Source organism: Halichoerus grypus, chromosome 11 (genome assembly GCF_964656455.1).
Source record: "Halichoerus grypus chromosome 11, mHalGry1.hap1.1, whole genome shotgun sequence".
NCBI classification, from domain to species: Eukaryota; Metazoa; Chordata; class Mammalia; order Carnivora; family Phocidae; genus Halichoerus; species Halichoerus grypus.
This window is the reverse complement of record NC_135722.1, coordinates 10,905,487-10,923,118: the sequence shown is the minus strand read 5'-3', so window position 1 is coordinate 10,923,118 and position 17,632 is coordinate 10,905,487.

Here is a 17,632-nt window from a genome sequence, read left to right as displayed (position 1 = left end):
AACTGGTTTCCAGAGGGCTCACAAGGCAATTTGGTCCATATATTGTTAATATGGTGTCTCCATGGGAGAATGGGGGCTTGGGGCTTCCTATTCTGCCATCTTGCTGATGTCACTCAAGTTAATTTCTTGTTATAAGATCTTATTCTGTCTGCTGAGAGGTGGAAAGTCTTCCTTCTACCTGTGGCAGAACCTACAAAGCAGGTGTTTATATAGTGATGGAGAGTTGGATTGGGGAGTAATTTTGGTGTTCATTTATCAAAGCAGGTCATTGTTCCAAGGATCCACTTGGAAAGTAAGAAGGCCCAAACTCTTTGGACCCCAAACAACCATCTGGGTCTTCATTGTTTTAGCCAGGTCTCTCTGCATCTCAGCTTTTGTCACTGACCCCCTGCTCTCTCTCTTCTCAGGACCACAGGAATCTTCTTCAAGTCACCAAAGACATCTGTTATTCTCTTAATTACTTTGATTACTCCTTCCCTTCCATATCCCCTCTTGTTCCTAAACAGTAGGAGCTCTTCTCTTTCTGAAACATTTATCATAACTTCTTTAGTGGGATCTTATTCTTTGGACTTTTGGAAAACAAAGCTATAAACTAGTAGGCAAAATCTCCTTTTCCTTCGTCCATTTATATATTCCTGTACTTCCCCTACCATTTCCTCACCAACCGCCCCCCCCCCAATTAATAGGTTATCTTAAGGAAAAAGCTAAAAAAGTCCTAAAATGCTTGGACTGAGAAAAAAAAAACAAATATTATCTTGCAAGAATTTTAGTCTTGCTCACAGTCTGTGGATAAATTGCTGTTGGGCAACAGGAAGTCTGCAGCTGAACACATAGCCTGACCACCTCCTCCACCCTTCAAGAGCTTTGGAGAAGGAAGGACCAGAGCCCAGCACAAGCTAGTTCATGGCAGAGACTGAGATGCTTCTACATAAGTGAGGAGTTTCTTCCTATAATGGAGAAGAAGCCTGCAGTGGGCAGGAAGAAAGGGGAAAACTATCTTCCAACTGAGAATTAAGTGGACTGAAGTGTGTAGGATCTTTTTGATTTGAATAGACAGGCCCCTGACTCTGATCTCTGTGGGCATTAGGTTGTTTCTAAAGGGATAAAACCTTGTTTGTTATGGCTGAGGAACAGCCTCAGGTCAATTGCTTTCTATTTGTGTCCCATATATACAGACATCTATTGCATTTCTGTATACTAATAATGAAGTAGCAGAAAGAGAAATTAAGAAAACAGTCCCATTGTTTACAATTGCACCAAAAAATAATAAAACACCTAGGAATAAACTTAACTAAGGAGGTGAAAAACCTGTACTCTGAAAACTATAAAACACTAGTGAAAGAATTGAAAATGACACAGACTAATGGAAAGATATTCCATGCTCATGGGTTGAGAGAACAAATATTGTTAAAATGTCCATATGACCCAAAGCAATATACAGATTTAATGCAGTCCCTATCAAAATACCAACAACATGTTTCACAGAACTAGAACAAATAATTCTAAAATGTGTATGGAACCACAAAAGACCCTGAACAGCCAAAGCCATCTTGAAGAAGAAGAACAAAGCTGGAAATCACAATTCCAGATTTCAATATATATTATAAAGTATTAATCAAAATAGTATGGTATGGGCACAAAAACGGACACATTGATCAACAGAACAGGATACATAGCCCAGAGATAAATCTGTGCTTATATGGTCAATTAATCTTCAACAGAGGCAAGAATATGCAATGGGAAAAAGCTTCTTCAACAAATGGTGTTGAGAAAACTGGATAGCAACATGCAGAAGAATGAAACTGGACCACTTTCTTACACCATACACAAAACTAAACTCAAAATGGATTAAAGGCCTAATTGTGAGGCCTAAAGCCATAAAAATCCTAGAAGAGAGCATAAGCAGTAATTTCTCTGACATCAACTATAACAATATTTTTCTAGATAGGTCTCAAGAGGCAAGGGAAGCAAAAGCAAAAATAAACTATTGGAACCACATCAAAATAAAAACTCCTGCAAAGCAAAGGAAATCATCAACAAAACAAAAAGACAATCTACTGAATGGGAGAAGATATTTGCAAATGATATATCCAATAAAGGGTTAGTATCCAACATATATAAAGAACTTCTACAACTCAACAACAACAACAAAAATCCCAAATAATCCAATTAAAAACTGGGCAGAAGACATGAATATACATTTCTCTAAAGAAGAAATACAGATGCCCAAAAGAAGCATGAAAAGATGCTCAACATCACTAATCATCAGGGAAATGTAATTCAAAACCACAATGATCTATCACCTCACACCTACCAGAATGGCTAAAGTAAAAAACACAAGAAACAAGTGTTGGTGAATATGTGGAGAAAAGGGAACCCTCATGCACAGTTGGTGGGAATGCAAACTGGTGCAGTCACTGTGGAAAACAGGATAGAAGTTCCTCAAAATATTAAAAATAGAACTACCATATGACCCAGTAATTCCACTACTGGGTATTCACCAAAGAAAACAAAAACACTAATTTGAAAAGATACATGCACCCAAATGTTTTTTGCGGCATTATTCACAATAGCCAAAATATGGAAGCAGCCCAAGTGTCCATTGAAAGATGAATGGATAAAGAAGGTATGGTATAGGGGCGCCTGGGTGGCTCAGTTGGTTAAGCATCTGCCTTCAGCTCAGGTCATGATCCCAGGACCTTGGGATCGAGCCCCGCATCGGGCTCCCTGCTCTGCAGGAGGCCTGCTTCTCCCTCTCGCACTCCCCCTGCTTGTGTTCCCTCTCTCGCTGTGTCTCTCTCTGTCAAATAAATAAATAAAATCTTTTAAAAAAGAAGATATATATATATATATATATATATATAAGAATATTACTCAGCCATAAAAAAGGATGAGATATTTGTGTCCCACATTTATTATTGATATTTTGTTTTATGGCTTATATCTGAAAATGTCTAGAAATATCTCTCTTCAAATTATTAATGTGAGCCAAATGATAAAGAAATAATAGTTTTATGGTCATGCCAAGGTTTATGGCTCTCTGAATAAGTCAATATCTGCATTAACTTCCCAGTGTGGGGGAAACATTGCTTTACCTGAAATATACAGATGGTTTAAGCTGTGCTATGTCAAACTAATATAAGATCTAGGATAATTTTCTCATGAAATAATAAACATTGAAACATAATTAGGATCAATTTATTTAAGAGAGCTTGCTACAGTTATGTCTTCCCAAGAAAGATACAACATTTATAGCTTGATCTCAGAGTTTCTGTGGAACTACATACTGGATTATTATATTAACAAATTTGGGGATATAATTATGCTAGTAAGTTATATAGGAGAATGTTATTCTTAGGAGATAGGCCCCGGGTATTTGGGTACCAAGTATCATGATGTCAAGCAATTGTTTTCAAAAGATTCAGTACTATATCCATGTATGTGTGCATCTGTAAAGTGGTTCTGACCCCATTCCAACATGTGTGTGTGTGGGGGGTGGGGGGTTCCCACACCACCAAGCAATTATTGCACACCAGCAGGTGTCCTTCAATTCAATTCAATTCTGACACTATCTACTTGGATACAGCATCAGATTCCACAGGTTAAGGGCTCAGTCCCACAAAACCAATCCCCCCCACAACATATAACTTCAGATGCCAGTCACAATTCCAGATTGTTACTTGTGCTTCTGACCCACTACCTATAGATTTGGAAATTCGATCAACCCCCTTGGATTTGATTAATTAAACTCAGAAGCATTTTACAAGGTGACTCTTGATAATGTGGGAGTTGGGGCACTGACTCCTGCACAGCTGAAAATTGATGTATGTCTTTTGCCTCTGCAAAAACTTAACTAATAATTGCCTACTGTTGACCAGAAGCCTTACCAATAATGAAAATGGTGGATTAACACATACTTTGTATGTGTATTACATACCGTATTCTTACAATAAATAAATAGAGAAAAGAAAATGTTATTAAGAAAACCATAAGGAAGAGAAAATACATTTACAGTATGTATTGTAAAAAAAAATCCATGTATGGGGCACCTGGGTGGCTCAGTTTGTTGAGCATCCAACTCTTGGTTTTGGCTTAGGTCATGATCTCAGGATTGTGGGATTGAGCCCCACATGGGGCTCCATGCTCAGCATAGAGTCTGCTTGTCCCTCTCTCTCTCTGCCCCTGCCCCCTGCTTGCACTCTCTCTCTCTCTCAAATAAATAAATAAATAAAAGTTTAAACTCCATGTATAAGTGGACCCACACAGTTCAAGACTGCATTGCTCAAGGGGCAACTGTTCTTACTAGATTACTGATTTATGACAAAAGGACATGACTCAGGAACAGGCAGATGGAAAAAATGCATAGGGCAAGGTGAAGGGAAAGGGCACGGGGCTTCCATGCCCTCTCTGAGCATGCCACTTTTCCCAAACCTCCACATATTCACCAACCAGGAAGCTATCCTAACCCTTTCCTTTTTTAAAATTTTTATGGAGTCTTTATTACTCAGACATGATTGATTGGCCATTAGCGACTGATTCAACCTCCAGCCCCTCTCCTCTTCCTGGAGGTCAGGGGGGCAGACTAAAAGTTCCAACCTTCTAATCATGTGGTTGTTTCCTCTGGTGATCAGCTCCCTTCCTTAGGTAATTTCCAAGTCACCTCATTAATATAAACCCAGTCAGTGGAAAGTGGCTTGTTATAAATCACAAGACACCCATTTCACCTTTACTTCTATGAAGGGATTTTAGGAACTGAGGACAAGACAACAAACATTATAACAAAAGATGCTCCCATTGATCTTATCACTCAGGAAGTTCCAAGGGTTTTGGGAAATGCGAATCAGGAACTGTGAATGAAGACTGAATATATATGAGAAATATATTTTGGTTATCTGAGTGACCAAATACATATTTCTATAAATTACAGTCAGTGTGTTCCTGCATAGTCAATAATAAAAAATATTATCTATAGATGTAGACAAACAATGCCCATCTAATAACAGTGCCAGGGACAAATATGTTGTCCAACAGAGTGGGTTTATTGACTCGTTGCCACAAGTGATAACACCCACCATAAGAACTAGGAGACACCTAATCATAGGAAGAAATGGGATTATTTTAGGATTTGGGGAAAGGTGGAATTTAGGTAAACTTTAGATGTGGTGTTTTGATTGGCTTAAAGCAAAGCAGAGCTGTGTATAAAGGGGTTACCACCAAACCTGGGCTAGAAGTAGATTCAGAGTCCCATTTCCTTGGAAACCAAAAGTTAAGAAAAAAGTGTGTAGTGTTGAATCCCCAAAGCCCTTATGAAGCTCTGCACTGGTGATTTTTGGATTTCTTTGTTTTTTCCCTTTCCTTTTAAACTAGGAATGAAAAAAAATTTTTTTTATTTTTTAAATTAACATAGAATGTATTATTCCTTTCAGGGGTACAAGTCTGTGATTCATCAGTCTTACACAATTCACAGCCCTCACCATAGTACTTACCCTCCCCAATGTCCATCACCCAGACACCCTATCCCTCCCAACCCCCTCCACTCCAGCAACCCTCAGTTTGTTTCTTGAGATTAACAGTCTCTTATGGTTTGTCTCCCTCTCTGGTTTCATCTTGTTTCATTTTTCCCTCCCTTCCCCTATGATCCTCTGGCTTGTTACTCAAATTCCTCATATGATACTTGTCTTTCTCTGATTGACTTATTTCACTTAGCATAATACCCTCTAGTTCCATCCACATCATTGCAAATGGCAAGATTTCATTTTTTGATGGCTGCATAATATTCCATTGTATATATATACCACCTCTTCTTTATCCATTCATCTGTTGACGCACATCTAGTCTCTTTCCATAGTTTGGCTATTGTGGACGTTGCTGCTGTAAACATTGGGGTGCACATACCCCTTTGGGTCACTACATTTGTATCTTTGGGGTAAATACCCAGTAGTGCAATTGCTGGGTCATAGGGTAGCTCTGTTTTCAACCTTTTGAGGAACCTCGATACTGTTTTCCAGAGTGGCCGCCCCAGCTTGCATTCCCACCAACAGTGTAGGAGGGTTCCCCTTTCTCCACATCCTTACCAACATCTGTCATTCCCTGACTTGTTAATTTTAGCCATTCTGACTGGTGTGAGGTGATACCTCATTGAGGTTTTGATTTGTATGCCGAGTGATGTTGAGCACTTTTTCATGTGTCTGTTGGCCATCTGGATGTCTTCTTTGGAGAAATGTCTGTTCATGTCTGTTCAACTCGAGAAGAATGTGTATTCTGTTGCTTTGGGATGGAATGTTCTGAAGATATCCGTGAAGTCCATCTGGTCCAGTGGGTCATTTAAAGCCCTTATTTCCCTGTTGATATTTTGCTTAGATGATCTGTCCATTTCAGTGAGGGGGGTGTTAAAGTCCCCCACTATTATTGAATTATTGTTGATGTGTTTCTTTGATTTTGTATATAATTGGCGGCTCCCATGTTAGGGGCATAGATATTTACAATTGTTAGATCTTTTTGATGGATAGACCCTTTAAGTAGGATATGGTGTCCTTCCTCATCTCTTATTACAGTCTTTGGTTTAAAATCTAATTTGTCTGATATAAGGATTGCCAACCCAGCTTTCTTTTGATGTCCATTAGCATGGTAAATAGTTTGCCACCCTCTCACTTTAAACCTGGAGGTGTCTTTGGGTCTAAAATGAGTCTCTTGCAGACAGCATATCAATGGGCCTTGTTTTTTTATCCAATCTTATACCCTGTGTCTTTTGATTGGGGCATTTAACCCATTTACATTCAGGGTAACTATTGCAAGGTATGAATTTAGTGCCATTGTATTGCCTGTAATGTGACTGTTACTGTATATTGTCTCTGTTCCTTTCTGGTCTATGTTACTTTTAGGCTCTCTCTTTGCTTAGAGGACCCCTTTCAATATTTCTAGTAGGGCTGGTTTGGTGTTTGCAAATTCTTCTAGTTTTTGCGTGTCCTGGAAGCTTTTTATATCTCCTTCTATTTTCAATGACAGCCTAGCTGGATATAGTATTCTTGGCTGCATATCTTTCTCATTTTGTGCTCTGAATATATCCTGTCAGTCCTTTTTGGCCTGCCAGGTCTCTGTGGATAGGTCTGCTGCCAATCTAATGTTTTTACTGTTGTAGGTTACAGACCTCTTGTCCTGAGATGCTTTCAGGATTTTCTCTTTGTCTCTGAGATTTGTGAGGTTTACTATTAGATGTCAGGGTGTTGACCTATTTTTACTGATTTTGAGGGGGGTTCCCTGTGCCTCCTGGATTTTGATGCCTATTTCCTTCCCCAAATTAGGGAAGTTCTCTGCTATAATTTGCTCCAATATACCTTCTGCCCCCCTCTCTCTTTCTTCTTCTTCTGGGATCCCAATTATTCTAATGTTGTTTTGCTTTATGGTAACACTTATCTCTTAAATTCTGCCCTCATGATCCAGTAGTTGTTTATCTCTCTTTTTCTCAGCTTCTTTATTCTCCATCATTTGGTCTTCTATATCATTAATTCTCTCTTCTGCCTCATTTATCCTAGCAGTTAGAGCCTCCATTTTTTATTGCACCTCATTAATAGCCTTTTTGATTTTAACTTGGTTAGATTTTAGTTCTTTTATTTCTCCAGAAAGGGATTCTCTAGTATCTCCTATGCTTTTTTCAAGCCCAGCTAGTGTCTTTATAATCATCATTCTGAACTCTAGTTCTGACATCTTACTAATGTCTGTATTGATTAGGTCCCTGGCAATCGGTACTGCCCCTTGTGTTTTTTTTTTTGAGGTGAGTTTTTCTGTCTTTTCATTTTGTCCAGAGGAGAATAGATGAATGAGAGAACAAAATGCTAACAGGGTAACAACGACCCCAGAAAGATATACACTAAACAAATCAGAAGAGACCCAAAACTGGGGGGAAAAGAAAGGAAAAAAAAAAAGAATATGATCAGGCTGGTGAATAGAACAGAGCCACACTAGATTTTGGGTGTATTTTGGTCTGTTAGAAGAAATTTCCTCCCAAAATTTTAAAGAAAGAAAAACATATATATATACAAAAATAAGGGTAAATACAATGAAGGGATGGAATATAACTGTAAAGATGAAAATGTAAAAAGATTTAAAAAAAGGAATTGATAAAAAGTTGGTTGAAAAAAGAATGAAAAAATTTTTTAAAAAAGAATGTGATCAGGTGGGAGACTATGACAATGTCATACACTAGATTTAGGATACATTTTGGTCTGTTAGAAGAAACTGTATCCCAAAATTTTAAAGAAAGAAAAACTTACATATATATAAAAAATAAGGTTAAATACAATGAAGAGATAGCACATGACTGTAAAAATGAAAAATTAAAAAGGATTTTAAAAAAGGAATTGATACGATGTTGGTTGAAAAAGGAAAGAAGAAAAATTCAACAAAAAAAATAGAAAAAGAAAAAAATAAAATTTTTAAAAATTAACTTTGAAAGACTAAAGCATCATGGAAAAAACACCATGGATTCTATGTGCAGTATTCCCCTAGCGCTGGAGTTCTGCCGTTCTCATTGATAGGTAAACTTGGCCTTGGCTGGCTGTTCTCACTGATCTCCTGGGGAGGGGCCTGTTGCCGTGGTTCCCAAATGTCTTTGCCGGAGGCGCAATTGCCCCACCCTTGCCCGGTCAGGGCTAAGTAATCTGCTCGGGTTTGCTCTCGGGAGCTTTTGTTCCCTGCAAGCTTTCTGTACAGCTTTGGAGGACGGGAGTGAAAATGGCGGCCTCCCAATCTCCACCTCGGAGGATCCGAGAACTCGGGCCCCGCTCCTCAGCGAGCCCCCAGAGAAAAGCAGTCAGTCACTCCCGTCTCCCCGGTCTCTGGCCGCACCCGTGCTCACCCGGCCTGTGACCGAGCGTTTCTAACTCTGGCACCCGACCCCGTGTGGAGTCTCCAAACCCAGCAGATCCCTGCGGTGCGCTCCCGCGCCGCTCCTCCCAGGGGAGGAAGGGGAGTCTCCCCGGAGCTGCCGCTTGTTGGGTCCCTGCTGGAGGAGCAGTGGTCCGACTGTGCCGTGGATCACGGTTTATGGCAACCCCAAGCTGAGAGCCCGCGCCTCGGTTCCGTCTCTGCAGCTGGCTTCCCCGCTCCGATATCTGGGAGCTCTGCCGCACTCAGGCACCCCCGGTCTTTCTGTGACCCCGAGGGTCCTGAGACCACACTGTCCCGCGAGGGTTCCAGCCCCCGCTCAGCCACTGGAGCGACGTCCCTCAGCGGAGCTGACTTCTAAAAGTTCCGATTTTGTGCTCCGCGGTTCTATCACTTGCCAGTAGCAGCTGACGGAGGCCCCCTCCCCTGCCGTCTATCCTCCTGAATATCACCTCGGATTCACTTCTTCGCACATCCTACCTTCCAGAAAGTGGTCGCTTTTCTGTTCAGAGAGTTGCTGCTATTCTTTTCTTCGATCTCCTGTTGAGTTCGTAGGTGTTCAGAATGGTCTGATCCCTATCCAGCTGAATTCCTGGGACCAGATGAAATTTAGGTCTCCTACTCCTCCACCATCTTGTTCCTTCCCCCAGGAATGAAAATTTAAATGCTGGTGTAATTTTTTGTTCCTGCATAGACAGCCTGGAGAAAATGATTAATGCATAGACCAATTTATGTGTATGTTACATATAGGTAAACCTCTTCATATGTAATCTATCTGCATGAGGATGAGGAACACCTATTTTGGAAAATTAACTTTCAATAACCCAAGTTTCCAGAAAACAGAGCTGGAGACAGGGATTTAATGTTGATATTTTAGTTGGAGGAACATCAAAAGTGTGTAAGTCTTAATATAAAGCTTAATGGGAAACACAAAGGGAACACAGCTTGTTACTCCTCCTAGATCAAAAGTTAGAAAAGTGCCAGCACCCAGAGGCACACAGCCCTTGAGCTCCCTTCCAGCCATTTCCCCCCAAGGGTAACCACCCTATTGACTTCTAATACCAGTGATTCATTTGTCCTGGTTTTGGTGTCTCAATAAATAGAACCATACAGCATGTACTCTTTTGTGTTTGCGCTGTTAAAGAAGAAAACCACAGGGGCACGTGGGTGGCTCACTCGGTTAAGCATCTACCTTGGGCTCAGGTAATGATCTCAGGGTCCTGGGATTGAGCCCCATTTGGAGCCACACATCGGGCTCCATGCTTGGCAGGGAGTTTGCTTGTCCCTTTGCCCCTCCTCCCACTCATACTCTCTCTCCCTCTCAAATAAATAAATAAAATCTTAAAAAAAAAAAAAAAAAGGAAACCACAGGCCCCTAATGGAGTCACTTATGTTAAGGCCCCATGTCAGCAAACCAATACTTAACACCTAACTGCAGTTTCAACCCCCCTCCCCGCCCAGGAAAGGAACCTCTAACCAGTCAACATGGAATTTCCTGGTCAGCACTAGGAAATTTACTGATAGACCCCTTCCATCCCCCTTAGAAGGATGACCTTGTCTAAAACAATGCATTCTTTGCTAATAATTTCCTTTTTCTGCCCCCTCTTTGTCTTCAAAAGCCTTTCCTTTCCTGCAGCTTGATGGAGCTCCTTTCTATTTGCTGGAATGTGTGCTGTCCAACTCATGACTTGTTCAATAAAGCCAATTTGATCTTTTAAATTACTCAGTTGTGTTTTGCTGTTTAACAGCCTTCTCTTCTTATTATTGTGTCATATTGCTGCTGGGTAACACATAACCCCAAAACAGGAATTAAACTAAATGTGTATTATCTCTCTTGAGTTTGTGTGTTGGAGGGCTTTTAGTATGGTAAAGGGAAGCAAATTATAAGGGGAAAATGAAGTTTAGAGACGACGCCAGGTTTCTATTGTCACTTTTAACTGAAAATTCTGCACTGAATACGTTAGAACTGCCTTTTGAAGAGTAACTCTGGAAATAACTAGAATGTCAGCTTTGTGAGGTCACAGACAGCCTGGTTCGTTCATTGTTACATGCTTGGCAGATAGCAGATACTCAATAAATATTTGTTGAATAAATATATTGTAGAGATGGAGTTAATTTGCAACTGTACTGGAAAAGCTCTATCTTTATCCCTGGGGATGTCTGAATATCTGGATTTTGACTCCTGGTTGAGACAAGAACATTGGAATTTATGAGTGCTGTTTAGGATCCCAAATTGCCTTGGTGACCCTCTATATCAGTTTCTTTACTAATAGTTTGCAACTAACCTCACTGGCTTCATAAGCCTGACTTGACTACTTAATGAGACATTGAGAGATTTTTGCACAAATCTGGGCAGTTCAAGCCAAGGCTAGCATGGGTCATTCATTTGGTTGGGTCAATGAGGAGCCTGTACTGTGGAATGTCTCCAGTGCTTGCCTGTACTTTCTCTTGCTGCATCATACCTTTTGTCTTTAGAGAAAAGCCTTATGTGAGAATACTCTATGGAGTCTGATGAGTCCTTTCAAATATCCAAACTGGTTAAACAAGACTGATTTAGGCAATCTAATTAAGAATGAAGAAGAAATAATATTTGCAGACAAGAAATAATATTTGCAGACAATATTTGAATCGATTTTCTTTTTGGACCAGATGTCTTCCAGACAGAGAAATAAAAAATACTTGAAATATGAAACCTGCATTCACTAGGTCAACTACAACAATTCTTTTTCAGTTTTTAAATTTATTTAAGTGATTGCTACACCCTACGTGGGGCTTGAACTCACAATTCCAAGATCAAGAGTTGCATGCTCTTCCAACTGAGGCAGCCAGGTGCCCCTAAAACAAATTTCATATAAAACTTCTATAGTATCCAAGTGAAAGGTGAATATTTGGATTGTATACACATGATGGGTTTATATGCAAATTTGTATCATTTGTATCACAAGCTCATCCCTAGTTACAAAATAAATTTGATTAGAATGATATTGAGATAATTTAACCAAGTACTAAATAACTAAGTTTTGTAGTCCAGATATAATTTTCATTTGGTAAAGACAGTCTTTATCAACAAAAAAATAAGGACTCTGATCTTACACCCAGACCTTGCCAGGGCTTCCAAACTTAAGAAAAAAAATACACACACACACACACACACACACACACACACACACACACACACTGTATCCTTAAAATTTATGTATATGTATATATTACATATATATTATACACATACATATGTATGTATGTATATATGTAATATGCAACTTAAGTCATTTGGGGACCTTGGTATGGACACAGATTCTGTGGCTTCAGAGCTAGAGATAAAGTGGAAAAATTTTCATTGCTCTCTGTCATCTTTAATCAAATTTGGGAGGGAAGGAATACTGAGTAGAAAAAACAACTGAAGGAAAAAATCAGTTTCCAAAGGTAATCAGTATGGGCCAAGGCACTCTGGTGTGGTAACCAGGCAAACGAAAACAGCCTGGATGACAGCTGGGCTGCAAAGCACCATGAGGTGCCTGACCAAATACAAGATTGTGGCTAGTACAAGAAGAGACAACTATGTTTCTATTGCATGGTAAAATACTAACATGTAATGTCAGTGTTTTATAATATTCAACAATACTAATAAAAATAAATGCTAGAGACAAGTCTATAAAGCAAGAAAAGAAAATACTAATGAATATATTGTAAAGTTGAAATGAGAAATGTAAAATGTGAGAATTTATACTGAATGGAGCACTGGGTGTTATACGCAAACAATGAATCATGGAACACTACATCAAAAACTAATGATGTAATGTATGGTGATTAACATAACCTAATAAAAAGAATGTGAGAATTTATAAATAAAATGATTTTTAAAAACTCTACATTAAATTCAAAAATAACTTTAGGGCAAGAGACAAAAAGATGTGTAAGAAAAAAATAGCTAACTCACAAAACATAATTGCATCATAGAATAAATACAGATGATGGATTAGTATCACTAATATCAAAATACATATTCATAATAAATAAAAAGGAAATAGGCAAAGAACATGAACAAATAACTCATAGAAGAAGAATGACAAAAACCCAAGTTACAATTAACAAGGAACTCAACCGAAATGGCTTAAACCATAGAAATTATTTATTAAAAATCATAGTTAAAACAAACTTTAGGATACAGCTTCTCAATTATGGAATCAAAGACCCATCTTATTTCCATGTCTTGCTATTTTTCTTTATTGAATTTTATCTGAAATCAGAAGATACAGTGCCTCCAGCTTTGTTCTTCTTGCTCAGTATTGCTTTGACTATTTGGGATCTTTTCTGGTTCCAATTTTTATGTCTTTTCTATATCCATGAAAAATGCCATTGAAATTTTGATGGGATTTCACTGATTCTGTAGATCATTTTGAGCAGTATAGATATTTTGACAATATTAATTCTTTTTTTCTTTAAGATTTTTATTTATTTATTTGACAGAGAGAGAGACAGCGAGGGAGGGAACACAAGCAGGGGGCTGGGAGAGGGAGAAGCAGGCTTCCCCCTGAGTAGGGAGCCCAATGCGGGGCTCGATCCCAGGACCCTGGGATCATGACCTGAGCCAAAGGCAGACACTTAACAACTGAGCCACCCAGACGCCCTGACAATATTAATTCTTCCAATCCACAAACACAGGGTATCTTTCCATTTATTTGTGTCTTCTTCAATTTCTTTCATCAATATCTTATAGTTTTCAGTCTACAAATTTTTTTTTGAGAGAGAGTGTGTGTGTGTGTGTGTGTGTGTGTGTGTGAATAGTGAAGGGGAGGGACAGAGGGAGAGGGGGAGAGAGAGAATGCAACACAAGCCTCGATCTCTTGACCCTGAGATCATGACCTGAGCTGAAATCAAGAGATGGACGCTTAACCAACTGAACCACCCAGGCATATATCTTCAGTGTATAAATCTTTCAACACCTTGGTTAAATTTATTCCTAAGTATATTATTCTTTTCGATGCTATTGTAAATGTGATTGCTTTCTTAATTTCTTTTGCATTGTTATTGTTAGTATATAGAAATACAGCTGATTTTTGTATGTTGGCTTTTTATTCTGTAACTTCTATAAATTTGTTTATTAGTTCTAGAAATTTTTTGGTGAAGTATTTAGAGTTTTCTGTATATAAGATCATAGCATCTAAAAACAGACCATTTACTTCTTCTTTTCCATTTTATATGTCTTTTATTTCTATTTCTTGCCTAATTGCTCTGGCTAGGATTTCCAGTACTATGTTGAATAGAAAAGGCAAGAGTAGCATGCTTGTCTTGTTTCTGATCTGAAAAGGAAAATTTTGTGCTTTTCACTATTAGCTGTGGGCTTGTCATATATGGCCTTTATTATGCTGAGGTACATTTTTTCTAAACCTAATTTGTTTTTTTTTTAAGTTTACTTGTTTATTTCTTATTTATTTAAGTAATCTCTGTAACCAACGTGGGGCTCAAACTCACAACCCCCAGATCAAGAGTCACATGGTCTACTGACTGAGCCAGCCAGATGCCCCTCTTCTAAACCTAATTTGTTGACAAATCTTATCATGAAATAAATTTGAATTTTATCAAATTCTTTTTCTGCACCTGAACTAAAAAGCTTCTACACAGCAAAGGAAATAACAAAATGATAAGACAACCTATGAAATGGGAGAAATATCTGCAAACAATACATTTGATATATACATTGGATAATTAATTTCCAAAACATATAAGGAACTCAAACAACTCAATAGCAAAAATACCCCCAAACAGAAAACAAAACAAAACAACAACAACCCAAACCCAAATAACCTGATTAGAAAAGGGGCAAAGGACTTGAATAGACATTTTTCCAAAGAAGACATGCAAATGGCCAACAGGAATGAGAAAAATGCTCAATATCACTAATCATCAGAGATATGCACATCAAAACCACAATGCAATATCACTTACACGTGTTAGAATGGCTACTATCAAAAAGACAAAACAAATGTTGATGAGGATGTGAAGAAAAGGGAACCTCATGCACTGTTTTTGGGAATGTAAATAGGTACGCCACTATGGAAGAGTATGTTAGTTCCTCAAAAAATTAAAAATTAACTACTGTATGATCTAACAATCATGCTTTTGGGTATATATAGTAAAGAAAATGAAATCACAATCTCAAAGAGGTATCTATACTTCCATGTCCACTGCAACATTATTCACAATAACCAAGATATGGAAACAGGCTAAGTGTCTACCAGTGGATGAATAGATTAAGAAGTGTGTGTGTGTGTGTGTGTGTGTGTGTAATTTCAGACTTAGAAGGAAATCCAGCCATTCATGACAACAGGTTGAACCTGGAGGATGTTATGCTAAGTGAAGTAAGCCAGACACAGAAAGACAAAGGTTGTATGTCTCACTTATATGTAGAATTTAAAAAATTCAAACCCAGGGACACCTGGGTGGCTCAGATGGTTAAGCGTCTGCCTTCGGCTCGGGTCATGATCCCAGGGTCCTGGGATCAAGCCCCACGTCCGGCTCCTGGCTCAGTGGGGAGCCTGCTTCTCCCTCTGCCTCTCCCCTGCTCGTGCTCTCTCTCTCTCTCTTTCTGTATCTCTGTGTCTCGAATGAATAAATAAAATCTTTAAAAAAAAAATTCAAACCCATAAAAGCAGAGAGTAAAATGAGAGTTGTCAGAAGCTGGGGAGTGGGGGAAATGGGGAGATATTGGTCACAGGGTACAAAGTTTCAGTTAAGCAGGATGAGTTAAGTCCTGGCGATCTAATGTACAGCATTAGATACAATAAAATGTATACTTGAAATTTGCTAAGAGAGTTGATCTGAAGTGCTCTAGTCACAAAAAAAAGAAAAGATAACTTTGTGAGGTACTGGGTATGTGATAATCATTTCACAATATATATGTTTATCAAAACATCACATTTTACACCTTAAATATATATAATTATTATTTGTCCATTATACCTCAATAAAGCTGGAAAAAGTTTAAAAATTAAAAGTTAAAGGAGAAAGAAAATGTCCGTGAACATAAGGAATAGCACAGAGGGACCACGGGGTAAGGGAGGGAAAACTGAATGGGAAGAAATAAGAGAGGGAGACAAACCATGAGAGACTCTGGACTCCAGGAACCAAACTGAGGGTTACAGAGGGAAGGGGGGGTAAGGAGATGGGGTAACCAGGTGATGGGTATTAAGGAAGGCATGTGTGGTGATGAGCACTGGGTGATACACGCAACTAATGAATCGTTGAACGCTACATCAAAAACTTATGATTACTATATGTTGGCTAATTGAACATAATTTTTAAAAATGCAATGATAGTATTTCTATCATGAAAGTGTTACTTCCTCAGAAAGAACTTTCCTGGTTACTTTTTCTAATGTCCACCCACTCCCCAGCCATTGTTAGCCTGCTAACTTGCTTATCATCATAGCTTCTAACAACACATGAAAATATTTTGATTGATTATTTACATGTTCAACTATGTCCTGCCCTGTAAGTTTAACCTACATGAGAGGAAGCACATCACTCTCTGGATGCCTGCCCATCACAGGCACTTTATAAATATGTGTTTAATAAAACGACAATGAATGGATACATACACAAATACATATACATGCACATATGTATTCATGTATGTGTGTATTAAAACTTTCATGGCTCAGTCTGTGCCAGCCAGAGTAGTAGTTGCTCTACCTATATTATCACAAGTCTACAAGCCATGTGATATTATTACTATTTTACTGAAGAGAAATAGGAAGCACAGAGACATTTTGTGGTATGTCCATGGCAACTGGGAGAGATGGAATTTTCGAGATGAAAACCCAGGGTTGTCTGATTTACAAGCCCCCATTGTTTTACCACCACACTGTATTTCCTGATATCATCACTTAGTCTCTTTCCATCATATCACATCTGACTAGGAAGTAGGCAGTTCATGAACTTATTGTTTCTAATTTAATTTAATTTATTTTTCTCTGTAATAAAGCAAATGTATTTAATGAGCATTCAGGAAATACTATGTATTGCACCATCACATATATGGCACTGGATACATATTTGATTAAGATATAATCCTGCCCTATAGGAGAGAGAGAATGGATGGGGGAAGAGAGGGAGAAAAAAAGGGACAGAGAGAAGGTAGAGAAGAAGGGAGGAAGAGAAAGGTGAAGAGAGATAGAAAATATAAATTAAATCTGATCCATGAAGTGATTTTTACTGTATGTGTACTTACGTTCAAATAATGGTTTATGTGCATACAAGGACTGAATGTGCTTTTAGAAGGTATTTTTCTATGGGAGAAGAAAAACAGGGAAAGGAAGGAGAGGGGAAAGTTTTGCATCTCAATGTTCTGAAGGTAAAAACATCTTGCATTCCCAAAGGCAGGAGAAGAAAATCAAACAAGTAGGAGGAGTATTGGCCAGGGAAGAAGAAAAATGTAGTCTTTAAGGAGCCCTCATTTCAGCAATGTCTTTTTGACCTTCTTCTGCTGAATCTAATTTACCAACTTAATGTCCTTATACAAAGTTCTGAAGATGGATAAAAACTTTTTTTTCTTTTTTTTCTTTCTTTTTTTTTTTTTAAGATTTTATTTATTTATTTGACAGAGAGAGACACAGCGAGAGAGGGAACACAAGCAAGGGGAGTGGGAGAGGGAGCAGCAAGCTTCCCACGGAGCAGGGAGACTGATGCAGGGCTCAATCCCAGGACCCTGGGACCATGTCCTGGGCTGAAGGCAGATGCCCAACGAC